The sequence below is a fragment of the Callospermophilus lateralis genome, chromosome 17, assembly GCF_048772815.1.
Source record: "Callospermophilus lateralis isolate mCalLat2 chromosome 17, mCalLat2.hap1, whole genome shotgun sequence".
In the NCBI taxonomy this organism is placed as follows: Eukaryota; Metazoa; Chordata; class Mammalia; order Rodentia; family Sciuridae; genus Callospermophilus; species Callospermophilus lateralis.
Window position 1 is genome coordinate 45,928,462 of NC_135321.1, and position 12,297 is coordinate 45,940,758.

A 12,297-nucleotide genomic window follows, 5' to 3' on the forward strand; every position below is an offset into this window, starting at 1 on the left:
ATTTACTTTATCCATTTACCTACTGATGCACATTGGGTTACTTCCATCTCTTGACTATTGTGAATAATATTATGAACTAGGATGTGCAAATATCTTTGCTTTTATTTCTTGAAGGTATGTACCCAGAAGTGAAATTATTGACTCATGGTAGTTCTGTTTTTCAGAGAACGATTTATGAGTGGCTTTGACTGGAGAAGCAGGGGGGAGGGCAAGCTCTTCCTTCAAGGAATAGAACAGAAGATAGAGGAAGGAGGAAGAGAGGGGGTCATGGATGGCCCCCGTTTCTATTCTTAACTGACAAATGGATTTGGAACCTTGGAAACTTTGGCAGGGAAGTAGGACAGATTAAGAGTTCCATTTTGAACATGTAAATCTGAGAGAAATGACAACTAGACAGATGGAGCTATGGATCTGAAACTCACTAGAGAAGTGACAGGACAGGAATTACAAGACTCCTCCCCTGGATCTCAGTCTCCCCCACCAGGACCACAAGCCACAAGTTGAAAAATCATTAACTGGGGACCCTTCTCTGCAGCCACACCCTGCCGTCCCTCCAGCCAGCATATTCAGCTTCTCTCAGGGACCTTCCTTCAACACCACCAGCACCCTCAGTCCATTGTCCTATCTCCTCTGCTCCAGTTTGTCTGCCCTCTCTTTCCTCCCTTCCCTCATCATCAGCTGCAATTCCATTTTCCTCCATTCCAATACTGTTTCTGCCATTACTTTAATGTCCTTCTCCTCTGTCTTTGTCACACTTGTCTGGCAGAGCCTTAGCCCTAGATGAGCTCCACCACCTGCTTTCTCTATAAAACTACTGGAGGAACCACACAATAGGGCGGAAGACACCTGAATGTCAGATGAGCTCTCAGTCCTGACTGGCTCTCCTCTTTATCAGCTCTCCCCCTCATTCTTTGCAAGGACATTCCAAGCCTTATGTTGCCTCTATTTTTGGAGAACTTTCAGCCATCACATGGAGCTGGAGTTTTGCACCAATTGCTCAGGCCACCATGGATACTCTCTCCTGTCCTGACCCTCCTGCTGTGGAAGAAAAACAATTTGCCCTGCCTGAGGCTAGAGCCAGCAATACCTCTTTGAATCCATTCCTCATCTTCTCGGGAACTGAAGAGTATTGATCATCCCTTCTCTTTGGTTTATTTACCTCTCTCCAAATCCTGGCTTCTAGAAATGGCCTTTCAACTTGCTCATCTTTTTTCTCTTAAACACAAAACAAAAGCTAACTGAAAACCAACACAAGGAACTTCTCTGAAACACATCCCTCCCCAGCTCTCATACCTGCCTCTCCTTCATAGCAAATAGCAAGCAGCGAGGACCCATTTCCCTTGTTCAGCCCTGATGCCCAAGGACAGGCCATCAACTGAGGATAGAAATTTGGAGACAAGAGGGAGGCTTATAGGAGGGCTGGGGTTGTGGCTCAGTGGTAGAGTGCTTGCCTAGCATGCATGAGGCACTGGGTTCCATTCTCAGCACCACATACAATGATAAATAAAGTTATTATGTTCATCTATAACTAAAAATATTTTTTTTTAAAAAAAAAGAGCACAAAACTCAACTCAAAATGGATCAAGGACTTAGGAATACAACCAGAGATCCTGTGTCTAATAGAAGAAAAAGTAGGTCCTAATCTCCATCATGTGGGATTAGGCCCTAGCTTCCTTAATAAGATTCCTGTGGCACAAGAATTAAAATTAAGAATCAATAAATGGGATGGACTCAAATTAAAAAGCTTCTTCTCAGCAAAAGAAACAATCCGTGAGGTGAATAGAGAGCCTTTATCTTGGAAGCAAATCTTTACCCCTCACACATCAGATAGAACACTAGTCACTAGGCATATAAAGAACTCAAAAAGCTAAACACCAAAAAAAAAAAAAAAAAACAAATAACCCAATCAATAAATGGGTCAAGGACCAAAAAGACACTTCTCAGAAGATGATGTACAATCAATCAACAAATACATGAAAAAAATGTTCATTATCACTAGCAATTAGAGAAATGCAAATCAAAACCACTCTAAGATTTCATCTCACTCCAGTCAGAATGACAGCTATTATGCATACTAACAACAGTAAGTGTTGGCAAGAATGTGGGGAAAAAGGTACACTCATACACTGCTGGTGGGACTGCAAATTGGTGCAGCCAATGTGGAAAGCAGTATGGAGATTTCTTGGAAAATTGGGAATGGAACCACCATTTGACCCAGCTGTCCCTCTCCTCGGTCTATACCCAAAGGACTTAAAAACAGCATACTACAGGGACACACCACATCAATGTTTATAGCAGCACAATTCACAATAAGCTAAACTGTGGAACCAACCTAGATGCCCTTCAACAGATGAATGGATAAAAAAAAATGTGGCATATATACACAATGGAATATTACTCAGCAATAAAAGAGAATAAAATCATGGCATTTGCAGGTAAATGGATGGAGTTAGAGAAGATAATGCTAAGTGAAGTTAGCCAATCTCAAAAAACCAAATGCCAAATGTTTTCTTTGATGTAAGGAAGCTGATTCATAGTGAGATAGGGAGCAGGGGCATGGGAGGAATAGACAAACTCTAGATAGGGCAGAGGGGTTGGAGGAGAGGGGAGGGGGCATGGGGTAATTAATGTTGGAATGTGATGATCATTACTGTCCAGGGTGCATGTATGGAGACATGAATTAGTGTGAATATACTATGTATACAACCAGAGATATGAAAATGTGCTCAATATGTGTAATAAGAATTGTAATGCATTCTCCTATCATGTATAAAAAATTTACATAAAAAAGAGGCTAATAGGAGAACTCATTAGACTTTGCCTAACTGCATATTTTGAACATGACCCCTATGGGAATGTCTATCCAGCTCAGTGGGGAGCAGGGCAGTGTGCGTGTGTGTATGTCACACTTAACCCAGGGGAGGGAAAAAACTACTGCCTCATTTCAATGCTGGTTATCTCATCCTTCTTCACAGAGAATTAGGTTCAGTTGATTTTGGCAGGATTGGGTGTGTGTGTTGGTGAGGGGGGGTCCCTGACTAAGAACCAGGATTGATTTTTGTGGAGCTTGTTTTAGGACTACAAGCCTCATCATTATCTGTTTGAATGTTATAGGTTAAACTGTCTCCACAAATTTATATGTTTAAGTCTTAACCCCCAGTATCTCAGAATGCATCTGTATTTGGATATAGGGTCTTCAAAGAGATAATTAAAGTAAAATGAGTTCTTTAGGGCAGGCCCTAATTCAATATGACTGGTGTTTTTATTAAAAGAGGTTAGGATAGCCAGGCTTGGTGGTACACACCTGTAATCCCAGTGGCTCCAGAGGCTGAGGCAGGAGGTTCCCGAGTTCAAAGCCAGCCTCAGCAAAAGTGAATCACTTAGACCCTGTTTCTAAATAAAATACCAAATAGGGCTGGAGTTATGGCTCAGTGGTTAAGTGCCCCTGAGTTCAATCCCTGGTACCCCACCCCCCAAAAAATGAGATTAGGACATAAAACACACAGGCTACCAGGCAGCCCTTGTGAAGACACAGCAAGAAGATGGTTATCTGTAAGCCAGTGAGAGAGGCCTCAGATGAAATACATCTTTTTTTTTTTTAAAGAGAGAAGTGAGAGAGAGAGAGAGAGAGACGGACAGAGAGAATTTTTAATATTTATTTTTTTAGTTTTTGGCGGACACAACATCTTTGTTTGTATGTGGTGCTGAGGATCGAACCCAGGCCGCACGCATGCCAGGCGAGCGCGCTACCGCTTGAGTCACATCCCCAGCCCTGAAATACATCTTGATGTTGGACTGCCAACCTCCAAAACTGTGAGAAAATAAATGTTGTTTAAGCCACCCAGGCTGTGGTACTTTGTCATGGCAGCCTGAACAGATAACACACTGCCAAGGTGAGAGGTCTTGCACAGTGATCTTGACATTGGTTGTGGACCCTGGAGATAGTGAAGCCCCTGGGAAGTGACTGCTGGCTGTGCAGAATCCCAAAGAGCCAGAACCAATTTGTAGCCCCTCTGAGTGGTCTCTGTGACAAACTTTTTTCTTTTTCTTTTTTGCTTTACAGACCATTTGACCATTTGATTATTGGCCCCATATAGAATTCCTTATTCTTCCCAGTTTTTTTAAAGTTGTCATTTCTTTGATCAAAATCAAAACTCTGAAAATAGTCCTAAAAAATGGATCAGAAGTCATTTCTGAAACTTTGAGGTTCCAACTGTTACCAGGACTCATTTTTTTAACAGCCTAATATCAGTGTGGAATTCACAGTGATAGTCCAGAACTTGAATTAGGTGAGAATTTCCTTTATATTATGTGCCCCTCTGGCCTGAAAATTACTTCTGTTCTCAGAAAATTCTTTCTTTGGATTTCCTTTGCCACTAAGGCAGATTTCAGTTATTTATGTAACAGATAATGTTTCTGGTGTTTCTCTAAACATCAAATTGAAGAAAGAATGTGAAGATTAATCTGTTTTGGTTTCTTTTCATTGCTGACATGCTTTTCTCGGCTCCTGATTTGATTTTCAGAGGCAAAAGTTCATATTATAAATAAGAATCATCCAAATGTTTAGTATTTAAAATTCACTTTTATTAGTAATAAAAAATTGCATTAAAAAATGATTCATTAAGAAATCTTAAAACATCATTCTCTTAGTTGTTTTGGAAGATCATTGAAAAACCTGTTTTTGTTTTTTTCACATTTAAACCCACAGAAGAACCGGTAGGCACCATTTTGCTCTGGCCTGTGAATTCTGCCAGGGAGTTCATGGGAGAGTTTGAGATCCAAGATATTTCTGAGATTGTCTAGCTTAATGGCTCCCCAAACCAACTAATAATTATCAAAATCCAAAGAGTTAAAAGTAACATAAAATAATGCCATGTTGGGCTGGGGATGTGGCTCAAGCAGTAATGTGCTCACCTGGCATGCACAGGGCACTGGGTTCAATCCTCAGCACCACATAAAAATAAAGATGTTGTGTCCACCGAAAACTGAAAAATAAGTATTAAAAAACTCTCTCTCTCTTTCTTAAAAAAAATGCCATATTGTAATTACAGAAATGCATATGGGTTAGAACAATTCCAATAGTATAGAAAGATATCAAATAGACAACTCCTCTTTGTCCCTCAAATACTCAGTACCACAATCCTGAAGAAGCCATTGTAATCAATTTCTCATTTCAGCTCTGATGGTCACAGCATGACTCTTGTATATGTATTGTTTTATCAGCTTCACAGAGTATTTGTTGTTACCTACTACAAAAAATAAGATGAGGAATTTAGCACATGGATCTCTCTCTCATCTCCTTTCCTCCTATATTTCTGATTTTTATTAGTTGTATTTTTACTTCTTCTAATATTTACTTGCATAATGTTGTGGATTGAATATGAAGCGCCCTCCCGAAGTTCCTGTATTAATGCAGGAATATTCAGAGGTAAGATGATTAGATAATGAAAGCCATACCTGATTGGTCCATCCAAGTTTGAACAGACTGACTGGTAGTGAGTGTAGGCAGGTCGGGCATACATAGCTGGAGGTGGGTCACTGGGGATGTACCCTGGAAGGCTGAATTTAACACACATAACTTTATATACTACACCTTGACTTCCATTTTCTTTTACTTTTTTTTTTTTTTGTAGGGGGCAGGTACTAGGGATTGAATTTCAGGGGTGCTTTAACTCTGAGCTGTATCCCCAGCCCTTTTTATTTTTTATTTGGAGACAGAGTCTCACTAAATTGCTTCTGGCCTCCCCAATTTGCTGAGATTGGCCTTGAACCTACTATTCTCCTGCCTTCACCTCTCAAGTTGCTGGAATTACAGTCATGCACCACTGTAGTTTTGACTTCCATTTTTTATCTATCAGTGTTAGGAAGTTTTAGTGAGTCTCCACTCTGTAAAATGGGGAAATGAGAGTACTTACACCAGTTTTCCCTTTTCTCTTTCTTCTTCCCTCCTCCAAACTTGCTTTTACATCTTATGACGACAGTCAATTCTATGTGTCTATTCACTGGGCCATGGGTTACCCAGACATAGAGTCAAACACTATTCTAGGTGTTTCTCTGAGGGTGTTTTTGGATGAGGTTAACATTTAAATCAGTAGTTGAGCAAAGCAGGCTGCCTTTCCTAATGTCAGTGGGCTTCATCTAATCTATTGAAGATCCTAAACAGAACAAAAAGGTTGATCATCCTCCGAAAGGAAGAATTCTTCTTGCCTGATGGCCTTTGAGCCCAGATATCAGTTTTTCCCTGTCTTTAGACTCAAACTGAAATGTCAGCTCTCCTTGGGTCTCAAGCCTTTATACCAGAGCTACATCATTGGCTCTCCTGATTCTTAGGCCTTTCTATTTGAACTGAAACTAAACCTGCCTGAGCCTCCAGTTTGCCAACTCATTCTGCAGATATTGGAACATGGAGGCTGCCATAATCACATGAGCCAATTCCTTATACATAGTCACTTGACAAAGGGGATATGTTATGATAAATGCATCATTAGGGAATTTCATCATTGTACAAACATCATGGAGTATGTTTATAAATATTTTTTTTATTTTTTAATATTTATTTTTTATTTTTTAGTTTTCGGTGGACACAACAGCTTTGTTTGTACGTGGTGATGAGGATCGAACCCAGGCCGCACGCATGCCAAGCGAGCACGCTACCGCTTGAGCCACATCCCCAGCCCATGTTTATACATATTAAGGCAGCTATGACATCACTAGGCAATGTCATCTTATGGGACAACCATTGTATATGTATTTCATTATTGACAGAAATGTCATTATGTGACACATGACTTTGTGTGTGTGGGTATTATCCTAGTGGTCTATTTCACTGGAGAACCCTGGCTAATGCACATTATTAAATTATAATAAATATAAATTCAGTACCTTGTCTACAAATCAACCCTAAAATTTGAAGTTAATAAATAGTATTTAAGATCTGATTGCTACTGGGCATGGTGGCACAAGGCTGTAATCCCTGTTGCTGCGCAGGCTGAGGCAGGAGGATCAAAAGTCTGAGGTCAGCCTTGGTAACTTAGCAAGATCCTGGGGATGAAGTTCATGGTAAAATGCCCCTGGGTTTAATCCCTAGTACTGGAGGAGGAAAAAAATAACAAAACTATTGCTGCTTTAAACCATATTATGAATATTCATTATAGAGCCACATAGAATAAGTCTATGGAAGAATAAATATAATCTTTGGCCACTAGACCATTTGAAAGAAAATGTCTCCAGTATCAAGGTCAAAATTCTCTATCACTTGCTTAAAAAAATAAACAACAATTAATTAACTATTAAAATAGAAGATTTTCTCACGATTCTTCAATAGTTTTCAGTTCACCTGAACCTAAAAACATTAGAATATGGAAAAATAATTAGCAAATTAATTAGTATCTTAGTTTTCATTTGTCATAAAAGTTGTTCTGTTACCTTTTGTGAAGGCATTGACGAGCTTCCAAGGCAGTCAGAACCTGAGAAGCCAGAATCCTAGAGAAAAGACCATCTGACACTTGCTGCTGCTTTGCTCCAGATGAATGTGCTGTTCTGAGAGCAATGACCGAGAGGCTGAGTGTTGAACAAAACATTGTTTTAAAGCTGGGTATGGTGGGGGGACACCTGAAATCCCAGCCACTCAGGAGGTTGAGGCAAGAGAGTTAGCACAAAAGGACCAGGTTGGACGCAAACTTCATGGATCAGCACAGCTTTTATTCGGGAATGGAGTGATGCCTCTGATGGACCCACTTTCATGGTGGAAAATGAGCCACAGGCCAAAGGGGAGTGTACGCTTATACAGGTTACACTGAGAGGTGACTTAACTAATTAGTGTGTCAGTTTGGGCACTCAGGAATTTGGGGTCTGTTTTACTGGATGAGATAAGAGGGGTTCTGGGGTCAGCAGTCAGTATCTGGGAAAGGATTGGTTTAGGGAAGGATCAATGCTTTGGCCTCTTCCCAGAGACTGTCACTTCAGACTTGATGGATATATCCTCCCCAGGACCTGTCTTGTCACTAGGAAAGAATGTATTGGGAAAGGATTGATGTGTTGTCTTCTCCCTCATTCCCTCTCCCAGGCCACATTATCTCAGGGTTTGTCATTTTCCATATCCAAGAGAGGATCACAAGTTCCAGGCCAGCCTCAGCAATTCAGGGAGGTCCTGAGCAAATTAGCAAGAACCTGTCTCAAAATAAAGAGAAAGAGCTGGGGATGTAGCTCAGTGTTAAAGTGCCCCTGAGTTCAATTCCAATTACCGAAACAAAAACATTGTTTTAGGTATATTCAGGGCTGGGGTAGTAAAAATGGGGGTTCAAATCCTGCTAAAAAGTCCTGGCAAACTCCAGGCTTTCTATGGGACACAGGGTCGGGGGCACCTACTAGGAGAAAGTCAGCTTAATTAGAGGAAGAACCAAGTGCAGCCCCCAGCCACCCCAGCCTTAGATGAGGTTAGGGTCTCCTTCCTGCCCTGAGGGTGAATGAATCAGCAGAGGGTTCACTAGTTTTTCTTTCTCTTCCTTATTTTACTCTGGCCCTGTTTGCCAGAGCCCTGTACCTCCTGGTGTATAAGACAAGCAGCTACACATGCTTATTTTAAACCCGACTGGCCTACATTGTGCTTCTAACAACTTCTAAAAGCTAAAGCAAAAGCATAGGGTTTTCCTGGCTTTTTGAGCTTTGCTTGTTGTTATTCTTTGTCAAACTATATGACAGGTGTCTCAAGGGATATACACCAAAATCTGTAGTGACTCACTATTGGGCAGGTGTTTGGATAACTTTTACTTTTTTTTGTTGAACTTTCTAAATTTCTTTTGGTTTTAAAATGTACATGAATAACTTTTGTTCTATAAGAAGTATAAAAGTATGGACCTATACTTACTGCAAAACTTGACTACATATCACATTTATTTCATGAATATTTTGTTTGAATGCATGCTTATTTATATATTTATATGTATATATAAAAAGTCTTAGAAATAATGTATAGAATAGTTGTCTTGAACTCTGGGTGATTTTTTTTTTTTTTTGGCTTGGCATTGTTTAATTTTAGAAGTGAACATAAATTATCTTCCTACAGAAAAAAATTAAATATAGATTTAAGGAGTGAAAAAATGCCAATCCTGTATATTGACTATTTAAATCAAGGGCATTTGAAAAACGACAGGTACAAGAAGATAACTCTGACCCTCATGCTGTTTCTTAAATGCAGATGAAATTCCCACATGAAACCTGGCACAGTGGCACACACCTGTAATCCCAAGGGCTCAGGAGGCTGAGGCAGGAGGATCACAAGTTCAAAGCCAGCCTCAGCAAAAGCGAGGTACTAAGCAACTCAGTGAGACCCTGTCTCTAAATAAAATACTGGGGATACGGCTTAGTGGTCAAGTGCCCTTGAGTTCTATCCTCGGTACCAAAAAAAAGGTGGAGGGGTTAGGATTGTGGCTCAGTGGTAGAGTGCTTGCCTAGCATGTATGAAGCATTGGATATAAATAAATAAAATAAAGTCCACTGATAAGTAAAAAAAAAAAAATTAAATTTGCATACGAAAATTACCCCGACTATACTAGAAGAAAGGTATCTTTATCCTCAAAGATGAGAAATCAAGACCAAAAGAATTATGCACACATCTTGTTGTGGGGGCTGACACTTTTTTAAAAAAAAAAATCTCATCTTTTAAGCCTTCTCATATAATTTAGTTGCTTCTTCATGACTACTCTAATTCAGTATATGAGTAACTGACTCTAATTGCTTCTTTGGGCCTTTGTTTCCTTACAAGGGCTCCAGTGCCATGTAAAACCTGTATTAAATAAGTTTGTATGCTTTTCTCCTGTTAACCTAACCTATGTTGATTCAATTCTTGGATCCAGTTGGTGGGACCCTAAAGGATAGAGGTGGATTTTTGTTGTTGCTGTAAGGGTAACTGAAGATACAGAAAATTGCACAAAAATTAACCCACCCAACCAACTCCTTTGTACTCATCTGTATCAAACCCACCATTGAGATCATCCAGCCCCTGTGTTAACAATTTAGGTAATAAGGAGCTCATGTCCTGCCACAAAGCCTATTTCCTTTGTGGGTAGTTATTAGAAACTCAGAAATCAATGTAATTTCTATCCCAGTTTTAGCCTCTGAGCCAATATAGCTATAATAAACCTTTCATATATTCAAAATACATTGGAGCGTCTACTCAAATGTGCCAGGCACCATCGTAATACTTGGGATACAGCAATGAATAAAGCAGGAAAAAATTCCTGCTCTCATGGGGCTTAATAATGTAGCGGGTAGAAATAGAGTTGAGTAAAATGTATTAAATAGGAGTAAGTTCTATAGAAAAATAAATCGGGGGAGAAGGAAGGAGTTGATGAGGTGATGGCTGTACAGTTTTGGATATAGGGGTAGCCAGCATCCATTATGGCCTTCAATGATTCCTGCCTCTTCGTACTTCGTCCTTGTGTGGCCCCCTCCTATGATGAAGAGGGCTGACCTGTATACAGTAGGATATTATACAAATGACAGTAAAACTTCTGGGGATAAGCAATAAGTGACACTGACTCCTACCTTATTGTTTCTTGGATAAATGGCTTTTGGGGAAACCAGCTATTACGTGGCAAGGGCCTGCAAGCAGGGCTCTTGTAGAGGTTGCTACCTTAAGAACTGACATCTCCTGCCAACAGCCAGCAAGAAATTCAGGCCTGGGGCCAACAGTCATGTGAAGGGGTACAGAACATGCCAGCCCAAGACATGCCACCCTCACACATTGATTATTAAAGAAACTTAAAAATAAAACAGCAGATACAGGAAGGACAGCCCTGACCTTCCTAAAAGCAGATGAAACTTCTACATGGAAGGTGCCACCCTCTACCTAGAGAAAAAGACATCCCTGTATATTGACTGTATATCCAGAGATGAGGCAAAGATGAAGAATCTGTACAAGCTCACCTTGTTAAACCTTCCTAGTCGCTTCTCCACCATAAACCACTCTAGCCAACCCCCCTTGTCTTGTCACATTGGCATGATTTACTATTCTGTCCAACTCATAATATAAGGGGTAACTACCTCCAAATACAGTCCCATTAGGAGTTGGAGTTTCAACATATACATTTGTGGAGGACACATTTGGGCTACTGCAGGCTCTTAGGTTTTTATAAATATGATACAACTTAAGAGTAAATAGATGAATAGCTATTTTGTTATTTAATAACACACCAAATACTTCAAACAATGGATATAGTTCTTCAAGCTTTGGATTTAACTTTAAAAATCCTTTTTGTTGTTTTCCACATTTTTCATAAATATTGGCTTATTTGAGGCTTTCCCCAAATACTGTTCATTCTTTTTGTCAAGTATTCTGTTCAAGTGTTCTTTTCATATCAAAAAGCATTACATTCATAGAGCTAAAAGTAGTTGCTCACGCATTTATTCTGTAATGAATACCCCACCTTACCCCTCCATTTGCTTTCTTATCTACTGCATTTTATTTTTTTCCACAATGCTGGAAATCAAACCCCTAACATCATACATGCTGGGGAAATGCTCTACTACTGAACCACACTCTCAGCCCCCTATATTTTATCTTAACTCTCAAAAAGCTAGCTACATTTGAGAAAGTTTTAAAGTCTAGTCATGCTCTTCCAAATGTAATATTTTGCCAGGTGCATACCTATAACCCAAGCAGCTTAAGAGGCTGAAGCAGGAGTATCGCAAGTTCAAAGCAACTTAGCAAGAACCTGTCTAAAAATAAAAAATAAAAAGGGCTAGGGATGTGGCTCAGTGGTTAAGCACCCCTGGGCTCAATCCTTGGTTAAAAAAAAAAAAAAAAATCCTATTATTTTTGAATTGGAAATTGAAAAACAAAAGAAAAAAATTAGAGGCGTTCAACCTAGTAAATGGATATGACCAAGCATAAACTTAGAAAACTTATTCTTTATGAAATCCCTGTAAAGTTTTAAAAGAAAAATATATTTTTTCATAAACTTAAGTATCAAGGTTTGAAAATAAAATCAGATGAGCTTCCCCCCAGCCCCACTTCTAAAGTGCTGAAAAAAGGCTTGGAATTTCAAAAGGGGTGGAAAACAGTCTCTTGTGATGGTCAGAGCCTGAGTGAGCAGTAAGAAATGCATCCATCCCCTTGACCACATCTCAGGACCTCTGGCTCCTCCATCTTCCTAAGGGCATCCACGCTGTTCAATATTTCCCCATCAGCTTCATCCCAATTTTTGTTTGAAGAGTTTTTATAAAGAGAAAATAACATGCCGAGGGTAAAAAATAAATTGGCAGGGATGTATGTCAAACTATTAATAGTAGATTTTG